Below are 6,968 nucleotides of genomic sequence, written 5' to 3' on the forward strand. Positions count from 1 at the left end.
CTGGGTGGGAATTGGCCACCCCTGCCTGGGAACTCGTGATGGGGTGAGAGGATGTAGTCTTAAACTGTTCTGTGCTGGACATCAGGAAGAGTTTCTTCATAGCACAGGTGATCAGACCTTGGAACAGGCTGCCCAGGGAGATGTGGGGTCACTGTCCCAGGGGGTGTACAAGGCAAGGCTGGCTGTGGCACTCTGTGCCATGGTCTGGCTCACATCCAGGAGTTTGGTCATAGGTTGGATTTGATGACCTCAGGTTTTTTACAACAGAATTGATTCAGTTAAAGGTGGGTGGGGGCAGTGGTATCAAAGTGCCCTGTTTGTCTGTGGGCCTGTTTATGCCCGTGGAGCAAATGAGCTCTGCTCCTGGCAGGCACTGAGCTGTGCTTTTGGAGTTGGAAAAAGCTGAGGAGCTCACAGGCAGCACAAGGCAGAGCCTGGAAGGGTTGGACTCACTGACAGCATCTCCTGAGTATGTCTGTGGTGAGCTTAGTGGCAAGAATTGCCCTCATCCCAGGATGCAGAGCCCTGTAGCTGATGCACTGGAGGAAGGGTAATACATAATTTCCTTCCTTGCCCACCTGAGAAGGTTCAACATGTGGAACTGGCCTCAGGGGACCTGGGCTGGGGGCATCTCTGCACAGGGAATGTGTGCACAGAGAGGGTTGATGGCAAACAGCTTCTGCTGTGTCTCAGGCTCCCCTGTGAACAGGCACAGCAGCCTTTAGCTGGCACCTGGGGATGGCCTGTTTAACCTGGGCACTGTAAGAAACTCATGCTGTGCTGCTTCTCATGCATGATCTGCAGTGTTTGTCCCCGTTCCCTCATTTGACAACATTTGTACTGTCAGCTAACTTTAGCCTGACCTTTTTATGGACTACTCCAGTGCCTGTAGAGGAAAGGTGCTGCTTAGCTCCTCTCAGTAAACAGCTCCCTGGTACTGGCTTGTTCTGTAAAGCATTGCAAGGAAGGTGACTTTTTCTTACCAAGCAGACATTTGATTCAACGTGGTAAATGGTTTTTGCAGCTTGGTGCCAGTTCTTGATGGATGACTGACAGTGTGCACAGTCTGAGGCCCATGATGACTTATTCTGTGGCTGACCAGTACACCTCCACCTCTTATGCTGAGACAGAAGTTCGTTTTCCTGAAGTCCATAGGGAAATTACCTGTGATTTGGACACTGGGTTGATGGAGCTTGAACCAGAAATCAGTTATTTCTAGGCCATAGGTTCTTTTCATAATTGTTTTTTATTTCTGTTTGATAGAGATCCTTGTGGCCTACTGGTTATTTTTCATGATCCATTGGGAAATTTGGCTTTGTTTACAAAACACTGACAGGTGTTTTGATCACAGTGTGTGTGCTTCCTTTTCCTGGCAGTAGCTCCTTGCCCAAGGGAGAGCACTCATTGAATTTGGATGGGTCTGTGGCCCCAGGTCCTGCTCTCTCAGGTGGGTACTGTTTGGCCATGATGTTAATGATAAAAGTACTTCAGCTGACTTTTCCCAATTTGGTGAATAGGTAGCTCTTAATCTGATTAAAATTCAAAACTGATTTTAATCAAGGTAGACAACAAGCTCTACTGCTAGCAATGAGGATCCTCTGTCTAGCTCTCTGTAAACCACACCTTCTGAAGGTGTCTGTAGTGCAAACTTGCCACTTTCTCTTGTCTTGTGTGCTATTCCTCAAAACAGTCTTCATCCTGACTTTCATGATGGCCAGGACCCCAGTAAGTTTTTTGGGTCAAGGGTGAGAAAGTGCTGCAGAAGTGCAGCTCTTCTCACATGACATGTGGAGACTTTGTTTATGAATTAAAGCAATGTATTCTGAAACTATTAGTCTGGTCATAAACATAAGGGCCTCCCTCTCTCCTCCTCCTCTCAATTAGTTTTTTTGCCATGGTAAGGGGCCATACAGGGGAAAAAATGGTTTATTAACTGAATGCCATTAACTGAACAGCTAAAACACCCCTGAATATCTTTTGCAGATATTTTTATTGCAGAGATACCTTTTGCAGTCAGTTCTACTTAAGTGAGACAGTCTTTCAAGTGTATTTACAGCTAGCAGAAAAAAAACAAGAACTGAGAAGAAATAATAGCATGCACTAGCTGATAAGTTTTTTTTTCCTTTAGGGAATCTACCATGGCTTATATTTTTGGTCAAGCTATATGCTTGACTGAGGAGTAAATGTAGTTTCTGTGCCAGGAAACAGAGCTTCCTTCAAACACCACAGCATTGACATGATTTACTAAGAGTGCTTCCATAACTTGCCCATTAGTTAATTGCATTATAATTTTCTTTTAAGTCTTGTCAGAAACTGGGAGTAGTATCTAGAAGTGCTTGCCAACCAAACATGATAGTATGTCGATGATGTCTTTGTTCTGGGATTATAGGCTGAGTAGTGTAAAGCATCTGTCTACCACAATAAAAATGTGGGTTTGTGTCTGCTGTAGAAAAAAGCAAAACCAAGCCAAAAATCCCCAACAACCTATCCTTCCCAGCTGATTTGGATATCCAGCTCCTAATGTCAAGAACTTCTATCTGAACCCAGGCAGCTCAGATTAATAAACAATTAAAATTAGCAGGTCAAGCCAAATATGCCAAGTGTCTTTCCTGTTTCCTCATATGTGGCCTAATTAAGCAAATGGGAACTTTCCCAATGGTGCCAATTAAAAAAAAAAAAAGTAAAACCAGCAGAGTCCAAAGCAAAAGGAGTTCTATTTCTTCCATGTAGGACATCAGTCTTCCTCTCTGCATAGTCTACACCATATTTAGGCCAAGTGCAGGCCTTAATGAATTTAGTTTTTGATCTGCCTCACAGATAAAGCATCCTGAAGGGCAAGTCACCTGTCTGAAGTCCTAAAGGAAGTGGCCACCTTAAAAGCTAGTCCTTTAGCCTCCTCCTTCCCTCTTGCTGTAGCAATTAGCTCACTTGTGTCTGTCCATGGGTGGTAGTTTGCTGGGCCCACGGGTGCTTTGATGTGTTGCTGTCCTGACAGCCCTGATGAAGGGAGAGTTCCTGTGCTCTGGATAGGGTTTTCACAGAAGAGAGAACTTACTGTTCACACAGATAGGGAAATCCAAACCCTTTGATATGCAGAGGGATCAGAAGCTCCAAAAACTTGCTGGCCTCTAGCAGTGGTTGGAGAAAGGATGCCCACGAGCCCCAAATCGGTGTTGCTGAAGTGTCTGGCACAGGCACCTCCAAGGTGGCATTGGTCATGCTTCCTTGTTGCAGGACTACTGCAGCAGGAGGAAGCAGCTCTTTGTTCCTGCTGAGAGGATGCTGGTTGGAAGGCCTTGAGGCTCAGAGGAACACCAGCCTTCCATGAACTGTGTGTCTCCAAGCCCATCTTCTGCCTCCATGGGTGCAGCAAGCACTCTTTAAAATCCTGCAGCAAAGCCATCAGAGCACTCTGTGGTCTGTGCTCCCTGTCCAAGTGTGGGCTCCTGCTGGTCTCCTCATGTGAAGGTGGTTTACTATCTGAACTGAAAGTTTATTTTATCCTTACCTGGGAATATGTGTTCAGGAGGCTGCACCTCTCAGAGACCCTGGCTAGCTCTTGGGCACAGCTCCAGACTGCAGTGACTTGCACGAGCTCATCCCTTAATCCTAGTGTGACCCACCTTCCTGCGTTCCACAAATAGGGCCCAAGCTCCTCCTGCAAGTCTGAAAACCTTTTCCTATATTCCACTATCATCTTGTTGCAGGTAATTTATTTTTCTACACAGTTTTTTCAGCTGTGTCTCAGTTGAAAGCTGAATTATGTAGTTTATTTCACACGAACACAGCAGCTTTGCGTGAGGTTGTACATGGCATTTTGTTGACTTTCAGTGAGCAGTAGCTGCTGTGGCAAGAAAATGAAATGGCAAGAACTTTACTTTGTGCTATGTTCAGAAAAGCTTAATTAAATTAAAAACCCTATCAGAGAAATGTAGTTTGACTAACAGGCAGCAAACAGGTGAAGTTCAGTTTATGTTCAAACCCAAAACAATTCCAGAACTTTGAGTTCGTAAATGGAGCAGAACAGAGAAAATTTAGAGATATTTAGTAGAATCCAGCAATAACTCGATTAGACAAATATTTATGCTTTGTAAAACAAAAGAATATAGAATAGAAGGGGAATACAATATTTCAATTGTACAGTAAGGCATTTAATATTAAAATCTTTCTGTGCACTTTGAGATATTTTGTTTTCTTCCTCTTTTCTAAATTTAGAAATACTTGGAAGAGCTCTAGTAAATTGTGCTAGAAATAAAAGTGAAGTAAAACCCCTTTCCCTTTTAGTTTAAAAGGATAAACAGAAGAGAACATAATGATGCAACTTGATCCTGAAATAATTAGATTTCTACAACATTTTACAATGCCAAAACTGATTTTTCTGTGAAGTGCCCATGCTCCCCTTTTCCAGTTTTATTTCAAGAACCAGCAAAAAACTCCTTGGCCTTAAGCATGGGTCACAAACATTCGGCACATGCAACACTTGACTTAATCCTAGGCTGGCTTGTTAGGAGAGGGAAGACATCAGGAGTAACAGCTAAGTTTTCATATGTGATTTCATCCTGCCATTAATTGCTCATTAAATCAAATATTTCCCTCACAGTCAGAAGCAAAGGACCAGTGGGTACCCCCTCAGTGTGAAACTGGGTGAGAAGGACAGACAGACCTCCCAGTGACTGCAGGAGCCTGCAGTCTTGCCTGAGCAGGACACTGCCTGTGCTCTGCTGCCTTCCTGCTGTCTCCTGATGCATCCTGGAGAAGCCAAAGCACCGAAGTACCATAGCAGGACACATGGCATGTGCTGACACAGCTGGAGGTCCTGGCCATGCTCTGCTGCTGTGTAAGGTTCCCCTGATGTGCTGCAACACGGCAGGATGAGAGCTGAAGTTTTAATAGCTGGTTGTGTTTGGCTGAGGAGTCCTGTACCACTGGGAAGCTGTTCTGGTGACTTCCCTGCCAGCATTCAAAAAATGGGAGAAAATGTATAATATCCTCGGTTATTCAGGTCCCCTGCTCCAAGGGACACTGGGACAGACTTCCAGGCCGCTTTTATTATTTCCTGACAGAGGAGGGAGCTGTCAGCTCAGCATTGAGCTTTTCAGCAGGCAGAGGTGCCCACCTGGGAGCTGGCTAAGCTGCCTGGGCAGCCCACTGAAGGGATGTGTTCAGCTTGATGTGCAGGAGATGGAGCTAATTTGGAAATGCTTAAATCTTCTGCTTTAAGTGCATGTATGGAGTGTTTGTGTCCCTGTACAATGAAAACCACAGCCATGAGTCTGCAGGGACAGTGGGAGCAGTGGGCCTGAGAAGCTGTTTGGAGGTGGAACCTTGCAGTTTTTGTTGCTGTAGCAGTGTCCCCTTCCATTGTACCAAGAGTCCCCGGAAACCTGGACAACGCCTTCCTGTCTAGAGCCAGAGCACCCTCCTCTGTGCCACAGCAATGCAAGCAGCCCTTTTTTCTGGGAGACCTGCCAGGCAGCAGAAACAGCCAAGGAAACAGCTACATTAAACTGGTCTGAGGTTGACTCAAGCCAACGTGGACTGGTCTGAAGTGGAATAACAACCTGATTCTATCTCCTGTTTCTCCTGGTACAACCCGTCAGCAGCCTTCCTGCCTCAGCTAGTGACAGTGTTGCGAGGTATGGCTTAATTACAGCCCTGAAATAAAAAGAATTCCTTCATTAGATGTTGCTTTACAACTGCATCAGTCATCTTCTGTCCAGCTGCTGGTGGCAGAGCTCCAAGTGGGCTGAATGGGGCTGGTTTGGCAGGTATGTGGAGTGCTGGTGGTTGGAGCGTGCAGCTAGGCAGAAGAGGGTTAAGTCAGAAGCTCCCAATGACGCTGCTAAATTCAGTTTGCCACAAAGATCTTTTTCTCCTTCATGCTGGAGCTGTCCTTCTGCAGTCTTTCTGCCTTCAGAAATGTGGCTCAGCCCCAGTTTCTGCGAATCACACGGGTTCATTTGCTGGCCGTTGGAAAAAGGAGTAAGGAAATGTGGTGTCTGTGTTACATGTTTGGGACTGGTTTCCACCATGCTTGTCCTCTGGCAGCAGTTAGGTGACAAAGATTGAAAGCATGTCTTCCCACCCAGGGTATTGTCCTTTATTTCTCAAGCCACAGAGATAATCCCTGTCAGATGACTCCATTTTAAATTGCAGTGAGACCCTGAACTGATGATTTAGGAGCACGCACTCTCTTTGTTGTGGTTCTGGGTTTGGTGTGTTGCTTTGTGCCCAAGAAAGATGGATTGTTACTCAGCCAAAGCTAAATGTGGAGGTAATACCAAACGCTGTAGGAAATGGAATCTCTTTCCAGCCCCAGTGAGTCCTCCAATCCCAAATTCTTCTTTGCCCCAGGAACTGGTGCTAGAAACCAGCAGCCTTTCCTCTGCCCTACTTAATGTACCAGCATCAGCTTAGTCTTAATGTTCTGATCTGGTCTGGATTAATAGCAAACCTTGTGTGTCATGTACAGCAGAGACTGACTCACATCAGCTCACTTGATCACTTATTCCAGGAAAAATAACACTCAAGTTTGCCAGAAAACTGTCCCTGACATACTGAAATTTTTGTGAATTCAAAGCTTTTGCAACTCAGAATGACAGTTTCTGGATATTTTCCTCTAAAATCGTTCATACTGAAATGTGAGGATTGTACAAAGAGTCTTGACAGACTCTTCAATTTGAGAAGAGTTTAAAACTGATCACTTGAACCAATAAGAGCCTTTGCAGGTAACGCAGCTCAGATTAATGTAGAGTTGCACAAAAACCTCCCAATGAAAAATCAAGGTATAAACTTGGGATTTAATCTCTCAATTTCATGGAGAGTTTTTTTTTAAACAATAACTTAGCCTCAGTAACCCAGGAAAGGGCTGTATCTATCTGGAAAATATTGCTTTTCTTAGTGATAGACTTGATGTGGTCCTTTCATGTTGGGTATTTTTTCCTTTTTTTTTTTTTTGGACAAGAGGA

Source organism: Serinus canaria, chromosome 12 (genome assembly GCF_022539315.1).
Source record: "Serinus canaria isolate serCan28SL12 chromosome 12, serCan2020, whole genome shotgun sequence".
Lineage (NCBI taxonomy): Eukaryota > Metazoa > Chordata > Aves > Passeriformes > Fringillidae > Serinus > Serinus canaria.